This window comes from Schistocerca nitens, chromosome 6, assembly GCF_023898315.1.
Source record: "Schistocerca nitens isolate TAMUIC-IGC-003100 chromosome 6, iqSchNite1.1, whole genome shotgun sequence".
Taxonomy (NCBI): domain Eukaryota; kingdom Metazoa; phylum Arthropoda; class Insecta; order Orthoptera; family Acrididae; genus Schistocerca; species Schistocerca nitens.
The window spans coordinates 168,902,761-168,924,607 of NC_064619.1; positions in this window are offsets into that span (position 1 = coordinate 168,902,761).

Below are 21,847 nucleotides of genomic sequence, written 5' to 3' on the forward strand. Positions count from 1 at the left end.
TATGTATTCCTTTTTGGCTGCTTCATTTACTGCATTTTTATATTTTCTCCTTTCATCAATTAAATTCAATATTTCTTCTGTTACCCAAGGATTTCTATTAGCCCTCGACTTTTTACCTACTTGATCCTCTGCTGCCTTCACTACTTCATCCCTCAGAGCTACCCATTCTTCTTCTACTGTATTTCTTTCCCCCATTCCTGTCAATTGTTCCCTTATGCTCTCCCTGAAACTCTCTACAACCTCTGGTTCTTTCAGTTTATCCAGGTCCCATCTCCTTAAATTCCCATCTTTTTGCAGTTTCTTCAGTTTCAATCTGCAGTTCATAACCAATAAATTGTGGTCAGAGTCCACATCTGCCCCTGGAAATGTCTTACAATTTAAAACCTGGTTCCTAAATCTCTGTCTTACCATTATATAATCTATCTGATACCTTTTAGTGTCTCCAGGATTCTTCCACGTATACAACCTTGTTTTATGATTCTTGAACCAAGTGTTACCTATGATTAAGTTATGCTCTGTGCAATATTCTACAAAGCGGCTTCCTCTTTCATTTCTTCCCCCCAATCCATATTCACTTACTATGTTTCCTTCTCTCCCTTTTCCTACTGACGAATTCCAGTCACCCTTCACTACCCGAATAAATTATTTTATCTCGTCATACATTTCATCTATTTCTTCATCTGCAGAGCTAGTTGGCATATAAACTTGTACTACTGTAGTAGGCATGGGCTTTGTGTCTATCTTGGCCACAATAATGCGTTCACTATGCTGTTTGTAGTAGCTAACCCGCACTCCTATTTTTTTATTCATTATTAAACCTACTCCTGCATTACCCCTATTTGATTTTGTATTTATAACCCTGTAATCACCTGACCAAAAGTCTTGTTCCTCCTGCCACCGAACTTCACTAATTCCCACTATATCTAACTTTAACCTATCCATTTCCCTTTTTAAATTTTCTAACCAACCTGCCCGATTAAGGGATCTGACATTCCACGCTCCGATCCGTAGAATGCCAGTTTTCTTTCTCCTGATAACGACGTCCTCTTGAGTAGTCCCCGCCCGGACATCCGAATGGGGAACTATTTTACCTCCGGAATATTTTACCCAAGAGGACGCCATCATCATTTAATCATATAGTAAAGCTGCATGTCCTCGGGAAAAACTGTAGATTAAAACTGAAGAAACTGCAAAAAGGTGGGAATTTAAGGAGATGGGACCTGGATAAACTGAAAGAACCAGAGGGTGTACAGAGTTTCAGGGAGAGCATAAGGGAACAATTGACAGGAATGGGGGAAATAAATACAGTAGAAGAAGAATGGGTAGCTCTGAGGGATGAAGTAGTGAAGGCAGCAGAAGATCAAGTAGGTAAAAAGACAAGGGCTAGTAGAAATCCTTCGGTAACAGAAGAGATACTGAATTTAATTGATGAAAGGAGAAAATATAAAAATGCAGTAAGTGAAGCAGGCAAAAAGGAATACAAGCATCTCAAAAATGAGATCGACAGGAAGTGCAAAATGGACAAATGTAAGGATGTAGAGGCTTATCTCACGATGGGTAAGAAATATACTGCATACAGGAAAATTAGAGAGACCTTTGGAGAAAAGAGAACCACTTGTATGAATATCAAGAGCTCAGATGGAAACATGGTTCTAAACAAAGAAGGGAAAGCAGAAAGGCAGAAAGGTGGAATGAGTATATAGAGGGTCTATACAAGGGCGATGTTCTTGAGGACAACATCATGGAAATGGAAGAGGATGTAGATGGAGATGAAATGGGAGATACGATACTGCGTGAAGAGCTGAGTCGAAACAAGGCCCCGGGAGTAGACAACATTCCATCAGAACTACTGACGGCCTTGGGAGAGCCAGTCCTGACAAAACTCTACCATCTGGTGAGCAAGATGTATGAGACAGGCGAAATACCCTCAGACTTCAAGAAGAATATAGTAATTCCAATCCCAAAGAAAGCAGGTGCTGACAAATGTGAAAATTACCGAACTATCAGTTTAATAAGTCACAGCTGCATAATACTAACGCGAATTCTTTACAGACGAATGGGAAAACTGGTAGAAGCCGACCTCGGGGAAGATCAGTTTGGATTCCGTAGAAATGTTGGAACACGTGAGGCAATACTGACCTTACGACTTACCTTAGAAGAAAGATTAAGGAAAGGCAAACCTATGTTTCTAGCATTTGTAGACTTAGAGAAACCTTTTGACAATGTTGACTGGAATACTCTATTTCAAATTCTAAAGGTGGCAGGGGTAAAATAGAGGGAGCGAAAGGCTATTTACAATTTGTACAGAAACCAGATGGCAGTTATAAGAGTCGAGGGACATGAAAGGGAAGCAGTGGTTGGGAAGGGAGTGAGACAGGGTTGTAGCCTCTCCCCGATGTTATTCAATCTGTATATTGAGCAAGCAGTAAAGGAAACGAAAGAAAAGTTCGGAGTATGTATTAAAATCCATGGAGAAGAAATAAAAACTTTGAGGTTCGCCGATGACATTGTAATTCTGTCAGAGACAGCAAAGGACTTGGAAGAGCAGTTGAACGGAATGGACAGTTTCTTGAAAGGAGGATATAAGCTGAACATCAACAAAAGCAAAACGATGATAATGGAATGTAGTCGAATTAGGTTGGGTGATGCTGAGGTAATTAGATTAGGAAATTAGACGCATAAAGTAGTAAATGATTTTTGCTATTTGGGGAGCAAAATAACTGATGATAGTCGAAGTAGAGAGGATATAAAATGTAGACTGCAATGGCAAGGAAAGCGTTTCTGAAGAAGAGAAATTTGTTAACATCGAGTGTTGATGTAAGTGTTAGGAAGTCATTTCTGAAAGTATTTGTATGGAGTGTAGCCATGCATGGAAGTGAAACGTGGACGATAAATAGTTTAGACAAGAAGAGAATAGAAGCTTTCGAAATGTGGTGCTACAGAAGAATGCTGAAGATAAGGTGGGTAGATCACGTAATTAATGAGGAGGTTATTGAATAGAATTGGGGAGAAGAGGAGTTTGTGGCACAACTTGACTACAAGAAGGGATAGGTTGGTAGGACATGTTCTGAGGCATCAAGGGATCTCCAATTTAGTACTGGAGGGCAGCGTGGAGGGTAAAAATCGTAGAGGGAGACCATGAGATGAATACACTAAGCAGATTCAGAAGGATGTAGGCTGCAGTAGGTACTGGGAGATGAAGAAGCTTGTACAGGATAGAGTAGCATGGAGAGCTGCATCAAACCAGTCTCAGAACTGAAGACCACAACAACAACAACAACAACAACAAGCTATCGTAGGAGAAACGTTTGGTCGGCTTCACCGAAAAAAAATTGTGAGTCAAATTAATCTGCAAAACGAAATCTGCATCTTGTCCAAATTACGTTAAAGAAGTCCGATAGTTTTCTAAGGAGACACGGCGATTACTCATTTCATAATTTCAAAATGGATCTCAGAAGCCGAGGTTACTCGAACTTTGGCCTAGAGTGGACTTGTCTGGCACAAAAGACAATAACTTTCATAATGCAGTGTAAGAGAATATAGTGTGGAAGCGTTTAATAGTATTCAGCCCTGAGAAACATTTTTACTGCATCGAGTATTAAAATATGCAGAAATCATAGTTACACGTAAAACAGCTTTCTGCTTCACACAGGGAATTGATATAATTAAATAACCTAGTATCCCTCAACGCAAGATATTTATGAATTACTAATAATACCATATTTTTATTTTTATTTTATTTATTTATAAGTTGCAGCTCTAAGAGGCTTCAGTAAAATGTAAATCAGCAGCAGAACGGAGAATCGCCGAAACATAAGGGTTCTCCAAAATTTATTTGCAGACATAGGGCGGGAGAACATTTGTAAGAAACTGCCTTCTCGAGGCGCAGCATTTGTCAGGGAGTTATGTCGTGCGCTGAATAAAGCGAGCACTCCACGTCTACTTTTTCTATTTTTTGAGTCGTTTCTTCCTAGAATAACAAGGAATAGGGTGACCAAAATACGACTGTTCGGCTTATCTGGCTAATGAATTGTAGGGTTCTTACATCCGACAATTCTCAGTTTTACCTGTTGTCTATCTACGAAGATACATAAATTCTAATGACAAATGCACTGTTAGTGACAACTAAGTCTCTTATTTTAAGCAGAGTATTTGCTGAGATTATTATACGTGCCAATTTAAAACTGTGTGGAACATTGGAAATCATCGCAGCCAACAGTCTGTTTAGAGATCATGGAAAGGCCAAACTACACTGTTCAAAACAATTAGGGGGTCAGTTGAGATATCTAGGTTCTGAAAAATTGTCATCGGCAAAATGAACTAAAGTGGTTCGACGTCTTTCTGTTGGTTCTACGGAGTGGAGAAAACAGCATTACGGTCACCGAGATAGTGGTAATAACGGAAACTTGCTGCACAGGGGGTTGGTGTTGACTTGTGTTTATTCTACCAAACGAATTACACAAGCAGTCGGATTCAGATAGTTTCGTGAGCAGGTATTGCAATGCAAAAATAACGTGACTTACCCGAAGCTATGGTATGGAGAGCCATAGGACGGCTGGAAGCGGCACAGACACAGAGGGAGGTGGCTGCAGCTATTGGAGTGTCTCAAAGTGTAATTTCCAGTACCTGGACGCTATTTCAGACAACAGGAACTGTTAAAAGAAGGCAAGGCCAAGGTCATCCGCGGGTAACATCAGCAAGAGATGCACCCTGCAACGCACCCTCCAGGCAGCAGCAGGACACGCAAGATCAACACAAACAGTCAGAAATCGCCTTCGGGAATGTGGCCTCTACACACGGAGGCCTATGGTGTGTGTCCCATTAAAACCACGACACCGATTAGCCCGCAGAAACTGGGCGGAGGAACATCAGGATTGGAGTCGTAAAGCTTGGCGCCGGGTGCTGTTCACAGATGAGTCAAGATTTTGTGTTCAGCCGGACAATCGTCGTTCCCTAATCTGGAGAGAATGTGGAACATGGAACAGTCCTGCTTATGAGCAGGAAACACCACCACATCATAGTGGTGGACGAATGGTGTGGACAGGAGTCAGTATTGGTGGACGTACGGACCTCTATGTCGTTGAGAATGGCGCTTTGACTGCTCAGTGGTACAGAGACGAGATCATTCGACCTTTTGTTGCGCCCTACACTGGTGCTATAGGAAATGGGTTCCTTCTGGTGGACGATAAAGCACGTCCCCACAGACCTGCACCGGTGGACAACATGCTTGAAACTGAGGGAATTGAACGAATGGAGTGGCCAGCATGTTCAACGGTCTTAAACCCGACTGAGCATGTCTGGGATGCACTTGGCAGACGCATTGCAGCCAGACCAGCGCCTCCCACAACGGTTGCAGAGCTGGATCAAAAATCAAATGGCTCTGAGCACTATGGGACTTAACTTCTGAGGTCATCAGTCCCCTAGAACTTAGAACTACTTAAACCTAACTAACCTAAGGACACCACACACATCCATGCCCGAGGCAGGATTCGAACCTGCGACCATAGCGGTCGCTCGGTTCCAGACTGTAGCGCCTAGAACCGCTCGGCCACTCCGGCCGGCGCAGAGCTGGATACTGCACTCATGGCAGAATGGCCAAATATCCCTTAAGAGCTGACTCATACTGTCCGTGCCACGCGGGTGTGCAACTATACTGACCGTCCGAGGTGATCATACACCATATTAGAGGGCAACAAGAATGACTGTTTCACTATTATGGTAGCCCTATGGTGCCTCGCTCTACTCTACGTAAACGCCACGTGAACCTCAAGTAAAGAGTTGGCGGCAGCAAAATATCGTACTGTGTCACACACAAATTACAATTGTTACCGTTTTCTGAATAAAATACGTTACCACATGAGTATTGTGTATGATATCTCATCTGATCCCCTAACTATTTTGAACAGTGTATAACTTGCCTCTGGAAGGTTTTAATCTCACGCAGCGTTTAGAAGGGTATAACTCATACTACTAATGTTTTAAGAAAGTGGACGGAAAAATAATTAAAATTCATTTACCGTACATACTGTATATTTACGTCTAAGCTGTCGGGACAAGTTAACTACATACGTCCCCCATAAAATCTTATATATCGATTTCTTCTTCTGCCGCGTCAGGGTAATCGGGATTGCACTTGTGTTCGTACTTTTGTAGCGCCCCCTTCTGTCATAAACTTTCCGAAGTGGACACAGTCGATTATAGTATTAGGCTGAAAGTGTTATCCATTTCGTTATGTTGTGCATAACATTTTACCCACAATACAAGCATATTTAAATTTTTGATGTAATGTCTTTGTACAAAATTCCATTGGCGACGTTTCTTTTATAAGGCAATGCTTCGATGGAACACACTTCTCTGCGTGTCTATCTTAGCCAAGCATACGGTGTGTTTCCACAACAGCGGGAAAAAATTTTGCAGGACATAGACAATACTCCACTGAACAATTTGAGGCAGGGAACCTACGGTCAGAGAAGCCAGCTTAAGGAGATATGGGAACAAGGAGGAGCCTTTTTACTAGGAAGTCATGTAGCAAGTTTTGTTTACTTTACTTGTCCATAAGGTGGTTTAGTTGTATCGCATTTACATTGTCCCATGACAGTACGTGCTATGAATCAACGACAGACCCACTCATTACTCAGTGCTATTCAGAGACGTAGAGTGCAGTACTATGGAGCAGTACCGGTACTGTTTCGCAGAACTCGCTGGAATGCATCTTGTGTATAGGGGAGTACGCTACAATGCTCTCGCTGCTCAAAGACTGTCCACAGGATGATTTCGTAACAGGCATCATCCGTCACGACAAGTGTTTATTTCTCTCAACTGACGAATGCGGGCGATTAGTTCATTGGAAAGAAGAGGAGGTGCTCGAACGTGTTGCAGCAGATCCTACTACAAGTACTCGATGTATTGCAGGTGAAACGGGCGCTGCACATACTAGCGTGTGTCGAGTACTCCACGAACAACAGTTACACCCATGTCACCCACAACGAGTGCATTTTATGCTTGTGACTGACTTTGCGCAAGGGTTGCGTTGTGTCAGGGGTTGCTTGGGTCAGCATTGTAGGCGACAATCTCATTGGGTCATATACTCTACCTGGCCGTCTGAATGGCCACCTGTACTTCAGGTTCGTGCAAAGAGTTCTGCCTGAGTTGTTGGAGAACGTACCCTTGGCTGTTCGTGAGAGGATGTGGGTACAACATGACGGTACACCGCCTCACTTCAGTGTGGATGTCCGCAGCCATCTCAGTTATGTATTTCCTGGTCGCTGGATTGGAAGGGCAGGTCCTATTCCATGACCTGCGAGGTTACCTGACATGAATCCCCTTGATTATTTCGTATGGGGATATCTAAAGTCACTTGGGTATGAGACCCCATACGGAGATGGAATCAGTTGCCAGAATTGTAGCTGCGTGTTAAGTGATTCGAAACACGCCAGGGATATTTGTCAGGGTGCGTCAGAATCTTGTTCGCCCATGTCACGCTTGCATTGAGGTTGAAGGCCGTCAGTTTCAGCACATTTTGTAAGATACAGTACAAATGGTACGTTCATTGTATCAGTGATGGTATTTACAGTTAACTGTAACTAATGTAAATAAAAAAGTACACAGTAATGTGATTCTATTCCTATTATCTCCTTAAGTTGGTTTCTCTGAGACCAGGTTCCGTACGTGAAATTGTTCCATGGCGTATCTCTATGTCCTGCTAAATTTTTGCACGCCCTTACGGAACTACCCTGCATATTCTTCGTACGACTATTCCAGATTGTGATAGTCGTTACTATTTTAAATTTTACTCAGAGCATTTTTCAGCGATTTATTTTACATTCACATTTTACAGTCAAATTTATTAAATTAAGCGATTTTTTAAAGAATTTAACAGCTTTTATATAGTTAAAATAATTTAAAAAGGATGTGTAATGAATGTAGATTACGTTGGTAGCACTGCTGAAAAAATTAGCTGGCAAAAAAAGGTCGATTCTATTTTTGTGTTAACAGATGTGTTTTGTTTACTGTCAACATAACCTCAGTTTCCCGTTTCCTGTACACGTGCTCAGTAAAATGTCTAATCGTGGTTGTAAAAACTTTGCTGACAGTTTTTGTAATATTTGTGGTGAATTTGAGATTAAAAAACACCAAAGAAACATTACAGACTTTGTGAAAAAGGTTTATGTATCATACTTCGGATCTAAACTTGGTGATCAAGATAAATCTTGGGTGCTACATAAGGTATGTTGTGTGTGTGTTGAAGATCTGAGAAAATGGTCCAATAAGGGAAAAAAAGCCTTTAGATTTGCTGTTCCTATGATATGGAGGCAGCCAAGAAATCATTCTGATGATTACTACTTTTGCGGTGTTGATATTACTGGTCATAATTCGAAAAACAAGAAGGTAATAAGCTACCCTAACCTTCCGTCCGCCAACCGACCAGTAGGGCATGGTGTAGATTTGCCGGTTCCTGAACAACCAGATGATTTAAATTCTATTCCAACAGAGGTATTTTCTGATGTACAGTCTGATTTAGATGAACCAGATGATGGTGATTTCCTCTCTAATACAGAAAGTCTAGAGCCCAAATTGTTTACTCAGACCGAGCTTAACCATTTGGTTTGGGATGTGGGCTTAACGAAAGAAAAAGCTAAATTGCTTGGCTCTTGATTAAAAGAAAAGAACTTATTGGCAGTAGGAACCAGCATATAAATGTATCGAAAGAGAGGGCAGCAATTTCCAAGTTTTTTCAACAAGAAGGCGATTTAGTGTACTGCTCAGACATTCCCAGTCTGATGAATGAGCTTGGTACTGAATACAAAAAGGAAGACTGGAGGCTGTTTCTTGATTCATCCAAAACTTGTTTAAAGGCTGTTTTATTACACAATGGTAACATGTATGCATCTATACCTGTTGGAAATTCTGTACATATGAGAGAAAGCTATGAAAATCTAGAAATAGTGTCACATAAAATAGGCTATTCTGCTCATGATTGGATGATACGTGGAGATCTAAAAGTAACATGCATGCTCCTTGGTCAGCAAGGTGGCTTTACCAAATTTCTATGTTTCTTGTGTGAATGGGACAGTAGCACTAGGGATCAACACTGGTGTAGAAAGAACTGGCCTGTGAGGGAGTCTTTAAAACCTGGTGAGAAGAACATTCTACGCAAAAAACGCACTCCTACCACCTCTACATATAAAGTTAGGCCTAAAGAAACAGTTTGTAAGGGCTTTGCCTAAAGATGAACCATGTTTTAAGTACCTCTGCCAAAAGTTTCCACTCCTTTCAGAAGCCAAATTAAAAGAAGGCGTCTTTGTCGGACCTGTAATTAGAAAATTGACGTTTTATGTTAACTTTGAATCCACTATGATCTTAAATAAGAAAGAAGCATGGGTATCATTCAAGCAAATCGTTACAAAGTTCGTAGGACATGAAAAAGACCCAGAATATGTTTCGATTATAGCTACAATGTTAAAGAAGTTTAAAACTTTAGGACCTGAAAGTTCACTGTTTGAACAGTCACCGTGATTACTTCCCGGACAATATGGGAGATGTTAGTGAAGAGCAACGAGAGCGGTTTCACCAGGACATTAAAGTGCTGCAGCACCAACATGATGGGGGACTAATGTTGGTGACTTCAACGAGAAGTTCAGCAAGCGATTCATCGTAGAAAAAACTACACAAGAAGCTTCAAAAAAAAAAAAAAAAGAGGAAGAAAATACAAACCAATTCCAGCTGACAAGTGAAACCTCTATTAACACATATCATTGTTTTAAGTAGCTTACTGTAAATACACTTCTGGTCATTAAAATTGCTACACCAAGAAGAAATGCAGATGATAAACAGCTATTCATTGGACAAATATATTACACTAGAACTGACGTGTGATTACATTTTCACGCAATTTGGGTGCATAGATCCTGAGAAATTAGTACCCAGAACAACCGCCTTGATACGCCTGGGCATTGAGTCAAACAGAGCTTGGATGACATGTACAGGTACAGCTGCCCATGCAGCTTCAACACGATACCACAGGTCATCAAGAGTAGTGACTGGCGTACTGTGACGAGCCAGTTGCTCGGCCACCATTGACCAGACGTTTTCAATTGGTGAGAGATCTGGGGAATGTGCTGGCCAGGGCAGCAATCGAACATTTTCTGTATCCAGAAAGGCCCATACAGGATCTGCCATATGTGGCTGTGCATTATCCTGCTGAAATGTAGGGTTTCGCAGGGATCGAATGAAGGGTAGAGCCACGGGTCGTAACACATCTGAAATGTAACGTCCACTGTTCGAAGTGCCGTCAATGCGAACAAGAGGTGAGCGAGACGTGTAACCAATGGCACCCCATACCGTCACGCCGGGTGATACGCCAGTATGGTGATGACGAATACACGCTTCCAGTGTGCGTTCACCGCGATGTCACCAAACACGGATCCGACCAACATGATACTGTAAACAGAACCTGGATTCATCCGAAAAAATGACGTTTTGCCATTCGTGCACCCAGGTTCGTCGTTGAGTACACCATAGCAGGCGCTCCTGTCTGTGATGCAGCGTCAAGGGTAACCGCAGCCATGGTCTCCGAGCTGATAGTCCATGCTGCTGCAAACGTCGTCGAACTGTTCGTGCACATGGTTGTTGTCTTGCAAACGTCCCAATCTATTGACTCAGGGATCGAGACGTGGCTGCACGATCCGTTACAGACATGCGGATAAGATGCTTGTCATCTCGACTGCTAGTGATACGAGGCAGTTGGGATCCAGCACGGCGTTCCGTATTGCACTCCTGAACCCACCGATTCCATGTTCTGCTACCATTCATTGGATCTCGACCAACGCGAGCAGCAATGTCGCGATACGATAAACCGCAATCGCGATAGGCTACAATCCGACCTTTATCAAAGTCGGAAACGTGGTGGTACGCATTTCTCCTCCTTACACGAGGCATCATAACAACGTTTCACCAGGCAACGCCGGTCAACTGCTGTTTGTGTATGAGAAATCGGTTGGAAACTTTCCTCATGTCAGCGCGTTGTAGGTGTCGCCACTGGCGCGAACCTTGTGTGAATGCTCTGAAAAGCTAATCATTTGCATATCACAGCATCTTCTTCCTGTCGGTGAAATTTCTCGTCTGTAGAACGTCATCTTCGTGGTGTAGCAATTTTAATGACCAGTATTATACAAACCATGTTTATGTTGTAACAAAAGCCTATTGCTCGAAAACTATGGGTAATACAAAAAAACTAAGGCTAGATTTGGATTCAGCTCATAAAAATCAGCTATGAAAGTAAAAAAAGTTTAAAACAAAATTTCGTTGGCCTTTGTTATTTATTTCATTTGCAAGTGACTTGTATTACTGTATTCCTGAATTTCCTTGAACATTTTAGTACTTCCTCCTCTTATCTGACATTTTTGTACTCCCTCCCTTTGTCTATCAAATGAAGTATTTCTTCTGTTACCCATGATTTCTTCGCAGCAGACCGTTGTGGCAGAGTGGTTCTAGGCGCTTCAGTCTGGAACCGCGCTGCTGCTACGGTCGCAGGTTCGAATCCTGCCTCGGGCGTGGATGTGTGTGATGTCCTTAGGTTACGTAGGTTTAAGTAGTTCTAAGTCTAGGGGACTGATGACCTCAGATGTTAAGTCACATAGAGCTTAGAGCCATTTCTTCGCAGTTACCTTCCTAGATCCTATGTTTTTCTTCCCAACTTCTGTGACTGCCCTTTTTAGAGATGCACAGGCCTCTTAAGTTGAACTGTCTACTGAGCTATTTATCATCGCAGCAGTATCTATAGCCTCAGAGAACTTCAAGTGTGCCTCTTCATTCCTTAGTGCTTTTATATCCAATTTCTTTGAGGAATTTAAGATCTTCAACCTAACTTGCAAACTATTTTAGGTCGGCTGAAATTCGCCACATTTGTGAATTCCAGCCACAAACGATTGAAAATCATATGGTTTTTCTTCTTCTTGGTCTTGTTTCATTTCCACCGACGTAGGACAGCAGGCAATCCTTCATGGACTGCGGTCTTTTGTTCTCACCCCAAAGCCGGTTCATTATTTCCCTTCTTCTCTCACACTCTTTTTCTGAGGTCTTCAGTATTTACTTTCTTTCTTCACTTCCTTGGTGTATGTTTATTCTTTACCTGTATCTTTCTCTGTCGTTGATCTCTGGCATGTTGGTCAAAGTTTATTCGCTTCTCCACTTTTCCTTCCATTTCTCCTTGATCATGAAGTAGACGCCGCCGCAGGCGACAGACTTTTCAGTGCCCCACCTATCTCCCGCCCCTTATTGTGCTCGTTAACTGTACAAACATTTTACGTTGACTGTTATTGCTGGCCGCGTGGGATTAGCCGAGCGGTCTGGGGCGCTGCAGTCATGGAGTGTGCGGCTGGTCTCGGCGGAGGTTCGAGTCCTCCCTCGGGCATGGGTGTGTGTGTGTTTGTGTGTGTGTGTTTGTCCTTAGGATGATTTAGGTTAAGTAGTGTGTAAGCTTAGGGAACTGATGACCTTAGCAGTTAAGTCCCATAAGATTTCACACACATTTGAATATTTCTTTTGTTAATGTTGCTACTAACGATCAGGAGCTCAAATTCCCATTTTCACGCTTATAAAAAATATTTGTCTAATGTTTTAGCGGGAACGACACCTTCCTTTTTGCGTTTAATGTTTCGTATCCGATTTTATGCACTACTTACCGTCTTCACACCGCTCACCGTGCCTGTAGACTACTTAAAAGAAGAACAGAATAATAACTAACAGAGCCGTGATGACAACTGACAATCAAAGCAAAGTGAACTTGTTCAGAAATCGATGCGAACACAAATATGCAGCAATTGCGACCAGAGATATTAACAACTGCCGTCCATCTGAATTTAACAATGAACGAAATGCTATGATATTGTTAATGAAAGACGTGTTTATATACACCATCCACAGTTATATAAACTTCGTTGCAATGTGCTGCCATTTTCAGTCTCTGTGGACTATCTCACGGTACTGGACAAATTGTCATTTTTGCATCTTGCTCTCTGATGTATTATAGTTGATTTAATACAGACTTAAATAGGCAAACGGAAGTATTTATATTTGTAGGGATTTTGTAGCTGAATGTTACGATTAATTCCGCCCAGACATCCACGATAGCAGAAAACTGAATTCTTACTACTGTTCACTAAATGGGAGGCAATTTACAGGCTGGTATTATCAAATTATACGCTTCCTTTAAATGTCGACACTAGAAGTGAAATGTGCCAATAAAATAAGAAATAAACAATAACATTTATTAAGAGTTGTGAGACGAACCTTACTTAATTACGATAACAGTCCCAGGCGGAAGCAAACTAATTAACGCCGATAGCGCTCTCTTCGGCTGCTAGCAGCAATATCGGTGGACGAAAAAGACGCGTTGATTGATGTGGCACGGAATCAGAAAGATAGTCCTCGTTGACAAGTGCCAACTGGCACTGGAGCACAGAAACGCGAAGGCGCTACATCCCCACTGTTACGTGAGGGTTCCTCAAACGTCGGTGTTCCGGTCTGGGCGAACAACCGCCGGAATTGAAACAGCAATCAGCAGACCACGTCCAGCTGTTTCTGTGCCTTCATCTTTCCATACATCATATGCTTAAATACACAGTAATATGGCCATTACACACCCAGATCATGATGAAGATTTTGAAGCTCTTGTTATCAATTATCGCTACACTACTTTTTTGTTTATGGGTTGTAAATTGCAGAATTTTTGAACACGAAGGTACGTTAGTGTAATTAGAAAAGGAGTTACATAATACCAAATGGGATATCTACAGCTACAAGACTACTGTGCAATTCACAATTAACTGCCTGGGAGAGGCACGGTACGATTATCAAAAGTTGTCGATTAATGAAAAGCTAATAAATTTAAAAACAGGACATGTATTTTATTGGAGAGGGACAGACCAGTAAGTCTGGAGTATAAATATCTGGTGAAGTCTCATCTCTGATCAAATTACTGGACTTCATTTTTTTTTATATAAATGCTAACAGATATCTTCATCCAGTACTTATTCGCAAGTGTTTTCTCTGAGGCCTGAGAACAAGGATTAATCAAGGCACTACCTAAAACGGATGTTGCCACAACACCCTCTTATTCCCGACCTCTTTGCATTCTTCCTGCACTGTCCAAGGCCTTAGAATATATAGTCCACGGCCAGCTAACAAACTACCTAACCACAAACAACCTACTAGACGAATACGAGCCAGATATCCGCAAACATGGCAGTAGAACTTCTGCCTTAATAAAGGTAGAAGATGACCTGAAGTTCGCCACGGATGCACAAGAGGCGACTATCATGTGCATCTTAGACTTCAGCAAAGCCTTTGACACAGTTGACTTCGACACTTTACTTGCCAAACTTAGTTGCCTAAATTTCTCGCCAAGTGCAGTGCAGTGGTTTCGCTAATATCTGACGAGTCGCCAGCAATGTTTCAGGTGTGGCACTACAGAGTCACAATGGAGACAGGTAGTATGACATCCCCCAGGCTTCTGTATTAGGTCCTATACTGTTTTCGTTGCATGTCAATGATATGTCATCAGTTTTGTCCTACTGCATGTAACACTTGTATCGATTAGAAGTAAGTTTATATTATGCAATTGTGTAGCTGCACTTTTGGAGTGTGTATTCTGTGTTAGTTAAGATCATTGATTTGCGACAGGACATTTAGAGTTTTGTGATAAATATATATAAAAAAAGCAAAATGATTTGTTAAATTAATTTTTATAAAATGTGTATGTTTATAAGAAAGACAACGTTAAATGGAAGCTGGTTCATGCTTAGGGCATTTGTATTGTAAAATGTAAAAGATGTAGTGAAATCCCTCCGCAACGGAAGGGTTATGGGGCGATGCAAAAGGTGGGTTTGGCGGACAAACTGGGCGGCTCCTTGGTGGGAGCGGCCAGCCGTAGCACGGTACACATCGACGGTGACAAGAGGGGCAATTGGAAGCTGCTTTGCACGGAATTTTGCCTCGGATGTGGATCTGGCTACTGTTTAGTATTCTCGGCAAAAAGGAATGGCTCTAATAAGTTGAAAATCCGACGCCAAGAAGAAATTTTGTAGAGCATTCGAACATCAAGAGCCGTGAGTACAGTTGGCCGCCATGTCGCTTGCCACCAAAATTTTGCCACTGCTTCACTAACTTCATATATCCAGATATGTATCAGAGCATGGACCAGTTAATTTGTGTGAGTGGCCTTAATAATAACCCAAATGCCATAAATCTGTGCACTATAAAAATGGACGCAGGATATAGGGTTAAAGCTCAACTGACCGCTAAACCAAGCGGTACCTGTCGGTTAATATAAACAAACAATTAGATCATAATATGTAGTGAAGAACTCACAGACACAAGAACAAGTATTGTTTTTAACAAAAATAAAAAAAAAATTTGCGAAACATTGAAGGCTATGTACCTATCTACAAACGTTCTCAAAACTTATCAACGGCATCAAAGAACACTGCCAGAATTATTGTACCGGTAGAATTAGGCCAAAAATCAAAGAATAGTTCGTCAGTGGGAAGCGTCTGGTACGACACCAGGGATGTCAAGTGTCCTACGTTGCAGAGAAAAACAATATGTTTCTCTCTCCACATTTTACCAAAACAAAAGAGGAAATGGACTGGGAGAGGAACAAATATATCTAAACATAAAACTAACTATATGTTATCAAACAATAAAGATGTGACGATCCCAAACCACTTCAGAGCGTCAGAAATACATATGATGAGAATGTGTTAAGGAGACAGCGAGTTAACAGATTACATTGACATTAATTAACAAGTTTGAGTTTTTAGAAAAGGGCAGCTATTTAACCTATAAACAGCAAAAGAATAGAGACTCTCAGTTGGAATAACGGAAGGCAACAAAAGGAATATGACAAAATATGTTAAATTGAACCAAACCATTCGTATATGTCTTCAATGGTATTTGAGAGAGTAAAATGAAAATTTGATGAAAGAAACAATTGTAAACGGTAGTAGTATGAAGGAAACATAACACAGACTGATATTCGATAGCCATTGCATTTCAGCGCTTAAGATGATTGATGGTATAGTAACTAACAAAGAAAATTATACACGTATACAATATAAATATGGGCATTCTCGTAGTTCTTAATGGCGTCACCCTATACAGCTACATACAATCGACTACTACAGTAGCACGTACGCCTACAACAGTCTCTCATATAAAATATTTTTACCCACTGTTTTGATGGTCCATTTATTTTTGTCACGTATATACGACGAATGTACAGTGAAATTTCTTTCATTCTCCGCACCAAACTGCTCTGTAGCATAGTTTACTTCTTACAGCAGCGCAGTGTGGTATTACCAGCGGGAAACACGATGTCAAATTTGGCATGTAGAAAGTACGCGGAAGTTGTACATCAGTAAAGGACGTAAGGAATAGTAGCGTTCAATCGACGACGAAATCATTAGAGAACCGCATATTTGGGCGGACAAGTATGCTGAAGGACATCGGCTTGAGACTATCTCGGTATTCACCTCAGTGGTTTAGAGTGAGAGGCACCCACATGCCTTGCTCATACTGTGGCATCAAGCAGTCAAGCCTGCAAGATGAGTGGTCTGCCAAGCGAGTGGATTCATTCTTATTTAAGTTACAAATTATCCTCCTGTATGAATAATACGCAACGGAAACGCACATCTGACTATCAGTAATTTACAGAACTCTGACTGTTCACTGCGCACTGGCAATACCACATTTTCTTTTTTTTTTATTTAACGGCTTTTATCAACACGTGGCCATCGCACTGAATATGAGTGGCGCACACATTATAAATTCTGGATATCATGACAACATACAATTCGAAGGAAAAGGCCACCAATCTTTTTCTTTTCACTATCTTATTTATTCCGATAAATTCTATAACCTAAACACACAAATTCTATAACCTGCAACAATAACACGTGAGAAATTCCGCCCAGTGGCCATGGCTTTACATTGGTGATTCTCTATCTTATGGTCTCGTAATTATTTAACGCTACAGTGCACTTTCTGGATAGGATGGTGGATCTTTTATTATATCTCACACTTCGACTCTCACAATCATCATCACGAAACTTTCCTCCAGACCGAGCGGTACAAAAGGAACACGCATAACCCATTACCTCTGAAACTACCTTGCTACTCTCCCATGCAAACCACACATACTTAAATTACATGACATACACCACACTACAACATGAAATACAACACAGGGAATAGTCACAACATTATCACTTTCAGCTTTCCCACTTCAATTAATATTTATCCCAGTTTCACACGACACTGCCCCACTTCGTAATTCTACTTTCCTATTATGAACTCTGGAGATATATGCACGTCTTCCTGTGCAATGCAAGCCAAGTGGCGTTGCTGGATAGACGGCTGACTCTGCACTGTACCCTTTCAAGAGAAAAGGCAGAAAACATAATATGTTGAACCCTGTTCCTTACTTCAGTGTGTTGACCACTGCCCCAGATCAGTCGGGTACGCTAAAGCAACTGACGTAAAAATGTACTAATGCCTCCAACATGAACAATGTGTGCAAAAATCTCCAGCGACAGTCGGAGTATTAGGAGAAAAAAAAAATAAGTTTCATATAGCAGCTAAGAACTTGGGGGCTACGTATTCTCGCCACTCCTCAGTCCTCACACTGCCAACGACATCAACAGGACACATACCGCATTTTACATTCCATAACGTAATACTTAATAGCAATTTTACTTATGTATGTATTTGCATAACTAATAATATCCATGTAAGCACATCTAAAGATTGCCAAAATAAGCTCGTAAAGTCTTGCAAAACAAAATAACGTGTGGTTATCGGTAGTAGAATAATTAAGAAAAGAACAGTTAACGGCCACATTTCGCATATTTAGGCAATAGGCTACTAAACAAATACTCTAGCTAAGTATTTTACACTACTATATACCCTTATCCACCTTTAGGCAATATGTAATCACATGCATGAATTTAGTAATGCGGCAGTTTTGCTTTACGTAACATCACCAGATTACTGAGTCATGTCTTCTCGCACCTGGGTGGCAGAGTCCTACATGATAACGTTCGCCCGAGCCGTTCTCGCAACTTATTCGTATATTTGCATCATACCAGTTTAGTTCCACTTTATGAAAAGTCAGTTTCCTACACCTGCAAGCATGCGCGATCTACAGAGTGAATTGCACTAACTGTACGTAATTATATTACAGTATAACATCGACGAAGACCTTGCTGCCATTCCGTTTCGTCATATACTACCGAATGAAGTTACTATTGTTGTTGTACAAAGAAGGAAATGAGGCGAAAAAGTTGGCTTTATTAGTTAATTATGAAACAGGAGGTTTCTTCTTTGTTTTTAACACCTTACTATAAAGATTTTATTTTAATGTATTGATCCGGAAAAGTTTTTAATTTTTCGATACCATAAAGAAAGCATGAATTATGACGCGACAAGTGTATGATATTAAAAGCTATCTGCGACATTAAACCATAGAAGTTATAGAGAGATATTTGCATGCGATCTGAGCACCTTCGCTTGATGGTAATATTTACAGGACGTGACACGTAATCTACTAATATCGGATAGTTTCAGAACCGCTGGCGTTCTACAAGTGATAGAAAGCACCAGTGATATTTTTATCCAGCACAAATGTGGTTGTTTTTAAAATGGAACTATGTACATTTTTAAAAATGGTTCAAATGGCTCTGAGCACTATGGGACTTAACTTCTGAGGTCATCACTCCCCTAGAACTTAGAACTACTTAAACCTAACTAACCTAAGGACATCACAAACACCCATGCCCGAGGCAGGATTCGAATCTGCGACCGTAGCGGTCGCGCGGTTCCAGACTGTAGAGCCTAGAACCGCTTGGCCACCCCGGCCAGGTACATTTTTAACATTCTACATTCGATGGCCTTTGAACTTAGGTGCGTACTGACATGACGCTTGTTGTGGCTTGCAAAATGGCTCTAAGCACTATGCGACTTAACTTCTGAGGTAATCAGTCGCCTAGAACTTAGAACTACTAGAAGGACATCACACACATCCATGCCCGTGGCAGGATTCGAACCTGCGACCGTAGCGGTCGTTCGGTTCCAGACTGTAGCGCCTAGAACCGCACGGCCACTCCGGCCGGCTGTGGCTTGCAGTCTTAATGCAGGTGGAGAATATACCGAGTATGAATTGAATGTCTGTCGTCGCAGCGCGTGGTTATCTACGTAAACGTTGCGTAACGAAGAAGAACCGATTGACGGCTGGTAATCTTGTTTCATTCGGAACCAGGTTACAGTTTTGTGTGACTGTTGCAACAGGTTCTGGCAAGCTGCAAAAATTTCGAATCACTATTATCAACGAGAGTGCGCCTCGTTCCGTTAGTCTCCTTTAATTACTTCACAAACGTAGTAATTAAATTCCGCTTCATTAGACTTAACAGCTTAGCTTGCTGCATTAAGCACTGGGCCTCACGACAGATGTTCTCTGCTTTCTAGCGCACCTTTTACGTCAAGTTAAAACATTTCGCTTCCTTCTGCCTCGATCCAGAGCCAAGTGTTTTATTTCTTTTTTTTCCTAAATAGAGCTGACTGTTCGGGTAATGAGATATTATGGAGTAAGGCACTTTCTTCAGCCAGAAGCCAGGCGACCCGATAGTGAGGCAGAGTGCATTCCAATTGACAATATCTGAGAGAGAGATTTCCAGTTGCGGCATTTGCCCTACAACCAAGGGAAACTTCCTGAAAATCTTGGTTAGAACAGGGAAATGGGCAGTATATTTGAATTTAATTCTGGGAGGAACATCCTAGACAAAAAATTCAAAACCTAGTGTATACTTGTTTGTGTGTACACTGCATGAAGGCGATGACGGGGTGACATGTACTTAGAACCAGTGAGCTGCTAGATCCACACTTCATTGTCTGCCATCGTATGCACCCCACTGCTCTCCTGGACGTCGAACTTGGTAACTGGAGTGAGCCACCTAACAAGGATGCCAGAAAAATGTGTGTGAATTCTTAAGGGATCAAACTGCTGGGGTCATCGGCCCCTAGGCTCACGCAGCACTTAATCTAACTTAAATTAACTTACTCTAAGGACAAATGGTTCAAATGGCTCTGAGCACTATGGGACTCAACATCTTAGGTCATAAGTCCCCTAGAACTTAGAACTACTTAAACCTAACTAACCTAAGGACATCACACACACCCATGCCCGAGGCAGGATTCGAACTTGCGACCGTAGCAGTCCTGCGGTTCCGGACTGCAGCGCCAGAACCGCTAGACCACCGCGGCCGGCCCCCGGACCGTGACAAGACCCCCTAGACCGCGCCGCTATCCCGCGGTATCGCGTTGCGCTCTAAACAATTTTCGTAATACGAACTGAAATATCTACCCCATCGCATTGGTAGCATAGCTATAAGTCAGGAAAGGTATATAAAATCAAAATAATGAAACTACTTTTGTGCAAAAAACGATTGCTGGACGGCGGTGCGTCCTCTCGACGATTACTTCCACCATTCCCGCCAGTCTTTGGAAGGAACGGAAGACCATTTCGAACCTTGTGTAATATGTGGCCTCGATGCAGATGCGAGTAAAGGTGCCTAAATGTCAATGGAATATCTTTGCCGACGTGGACGCTAATTGTGTAAATGATCCTTATTATTCCTGAAGTTCTCGTAGAGCCGGCTACGTACCGAATATCTGTAGGACTGTCAGCCGTTATTTACTTATTCTAATGGGGAAGTCCTTGTAGCTGAGTTTTTTTATCGTATTTTGGTGTCTGTCTTATATGCAGGGTGATTACCTGTTATAAGTATAAACGAAAAGGGCGATCGGAGGCAATTAAATAAATAGATGACCCTAATAAATATACAGGATATCCCAGGAAGTATTGTCAGTACTGAATGATAGGACAGGAACGATCGATACTGTGAGATAAATCTCTTTTACTGAAAATTCTTTTCCTTCCATATTTAGAGAGGTGGTAGAATGGACCAAAAATTCCAGTAAACATTGACTCTAAGGTGTGTACCTTTAGAAGCTATGAGGAAGTGTTCACATTCCCTATAGTGAAACACATCGCTTCTGCTCAACAAGTGCACGTAGCTCTTAAGGTATGCATTTTAGAGACCATTTTTACTAGACAACTTTTTATTGTTTTGGTCCATAGTACCGCCTCTCAAAATCCGGAAAGCAAAGAGCTTGCAGTAGAAGAGAATTGTCTCACAGTATAGAAGATGAAGAAGTCCTCATAGTTATTAATGTAGGCGCTTTAGAGCATGTCTGTGCCCGACTTTTTTTTTCTTCCAATGATCGTTCCAGTCATATATCTGGGTACTGACCACTCCTCCTGGGAGTTTCTTCTATACTACGTATTATGGCTGTAATAGAACCACCCAAGAATCGAAACTACAGATATGCACATTACAACGAGTGTTCCAAATGGCAGATTTCAGCATGTGTCCTCATCGATGCCCGTACACGTTCGAAACACCCACGTACGTTCTGAATGCACTGACAAGCATCCACAATGAGTTCTCGTAGTTCACCGATACAATCAACACGGCTGAAATACACCAAAGCTTTTAAAGACTCCCCCGCCCCGGCCCCGCCCCCCCCCCCCAAAAAAAAACCTCATCCATTTCAAATTGGGCGACCTCGGAGGCCATGCTACTAGCGAGCCACGACCGATACACTTTTTCTCGAAACGCTAATTACCAGCACTTGGATACCCACAATGATGATAAAATCAAACGAGAGCAGTTTAATTCTTTGTAATTTACGCCTCTCTAGCTGTGTTCCTAAATAAACGTAGTCTTAGGCA